The sequence below is a fragment of the Pinus tabuliformis genome, chromosome 4_2 (genome assembly GCF_031772625.1).
Source record: "Pinus tabuliformis cultivar Carrire ecotype Pingquan chromosome 4_2, CPIR1, whole genome shotgun sequence".
NCBI lineage: Eukaryota > Viridiplantae > Streptophyta > Pinopsida > Pinales > Pinaceae > Pinus > Pinus tabuliformis.
The window spans coordinates 800,990,825-800,993,080 of record NC_142304.1 but is presented as its reverse complement, the minus strand read 5'-3'; the positions used below and the strand labels follow the sequence as shown (position 1 = coordinate 800,993,080).

Here is a 2,256-nt window from a genome sequence, read left to right as displayed (position 1 = left end):
ACCTAAAGCATCGAGTATTTGGAAATTTATTCTCGAGAAAGAGAGTTCAAGGCCTTGTTGAATTCGATTGATTGATCAGTTGCTCTATCTGTAGTAAATGGTACATACCCACTTGCTGAACCGCACTGATTGAGTTCGCATTCAGGGCCAAGCCTCTCCAGTTGCGGTTTTTCAGTTTTCTATTGAGATTTGTCGAATAAGAGGAAAAAATGTCTCAGGAACCAGATTCTACTCCCAGCAGGGTCCCTCCCCCATTGTTTTCCAGCACTTCTCCCTATCCTCCTCCCAGAAGTTCGTTTAGTCAGAGAAGGCACGAGGCATTTTCCGACGATATGTTCAGGAGTGCCATGGATTTACAGGTTTCTAGCGCAGAAAGTAGTGGATCGCAAGGTCGTTTGGCTTCACTGAAAGCAGAGGAAGCAGGTAATAGGAGGTTTCAAGCTACAGCATGGATAAAGAGCATGGTTGGTTCTCTAGATATACCATGCGAGCCATCTGAGGAGGAGTTTCGTCTTTGCTTGAGAAATGGGATCATATTATGTAATCTTATCAACAAGGTTCAGCCAGGCGCAGTGTCTAAGGTCGTTGCAAATCATGTTTCATCACTTCCTCCTGAAGGACGGCCTTTATCTGCTTATCAATATTTTGAGAATGTTAGGAATTTTCTTGTAGCTGCTGAAGAGATGAAGTTACCTACTTTTGAAGCTACTCATTTAGAGCAGGAAAGCTTGCGGCCGGGTTCTACGACAAAGATTGTTGACTGTATATTGGCGCTGAAATCTTATTATGAATGGAAACAGTGTGGAGGAAATGGCTCCTGGAAATATGCAGGCCCTTTGAAGTCCCCCATGATTCCACGAAGCACAGGAAACTTCCTTCAACGCTCAATTCCTTGTGTGCCTGTAAGCGACACTGAAACTCTGCCGGACATATCAATTATAAACATGGATGACGGAGAAAAACGACTCAGTGACATCTTTCAATCTAAAGACACAATGGGAGCTTGGTTAAAGCGGTTTGCTGTAGAAATGACAAACGACAAGGAAAATGTTGATCAGAACCTTGTTGAAGCCATACAAACTGCTGCACCGGGTTCGATGCAAGCATTCATGAATCTTATCATTGCAATTTTTGCAGAAAATAAACAAGACAAATTTTCCCTGATTCAGAAAAGCCAGGATCAAGACAATCAGCTCCTTTTGGATTCTCCAGACCAGAAAAATGTTGACTGTTCACCTTTTCAAAGTCAGGATCCAAAACCTTTGCATATAAGTCAGGAACATCAGATGCGTTTGGAAGCACAAAGAAAAGAAGTCAAGGACATAAGAGACTTATTACTTAGAGCACGGGAAGATGTACAAGGGTTTCAGGCAGAGTGGCGAAAGCATTTTGAATTGCTTGATTACCAGGTCGCAGGAATTTCTAATGCTGCTAGTGGATATCACAGAGTTCTGGAAGAAAACAAGATCCTTTATAATAGCCTTCAAGAACTCAAAGGAAGCATAAGGGTATACTGCAGAATCCGACCCCATTTTGGAGGTCAATCTGAAGCCCACAGTGCAGTGGAATTGATTGGAGAGGATGGATCCCTCCTGGTCAATACATCCAAAATGGGGAAAGATGTACAGAGGATATTCAATTTTAATAAGGTTTTTGGGCCATCTTCTACACAAGAGGAAATTTACATGGATACACGGCCATTGATCCGATCTGTAATGGATGGTTACAATGTCTGCATTTTTGCATATGGTCAAACAGGATCTGGGAAAACCCACACCATGAGCGGTCCAACAGGTGCTTCTGAAAAGGAGATGGGAGTGAACTATAGAGCACTCAGTGACCTCTTCGAGTTGTCTCAAAAGAGGAAAGATTTAATGGTGTATGAAGTCTCCGTCCAAATGATAGAGGTATACAACGAACAAGTGAGGGATCTTCTCGGAGCACTGACCTCAAGCAAGAAATTAGATATTCGAAATAATGGTCATAAGGGATTTAATGTACCGGATGCTATACTTATGCCTGTTAAAGCTACTTCTGATGTTTTGGATTTGATGAATTTAGGCCAAAAGAATCGCACTGTTAGCTATACTGCACTAAATGACCGCAGCAGTCGTTCTCACAGTGTGTTGACTGTACATGTGCAAGGTACAGATAGTGTTTCTGGGTGTAACCTTCATAGCTGCCTTAATTTGGTAGATCTTGCTGGAAGTGAGAGGGTAGATAAATCTGAAGTAACTGGAGATCGCTTGAAGGAGG

At 42.4% G+C, this 2,256-nt stretch overlaps 1 pseudogene; it reads left to right on the top strand.

Annotated features, from left to right (window-relative positions):
• Positions 1-209: 209 nt before the first annotated feature.
• Positions 210-2,255, top strand: LOC149172092 (kinesin-like protein KIN-14I pseudogene; annotated as a pseudogene).
• The last annotated feature ends 1 nt before the right edge of the window (position 2,256 follows it).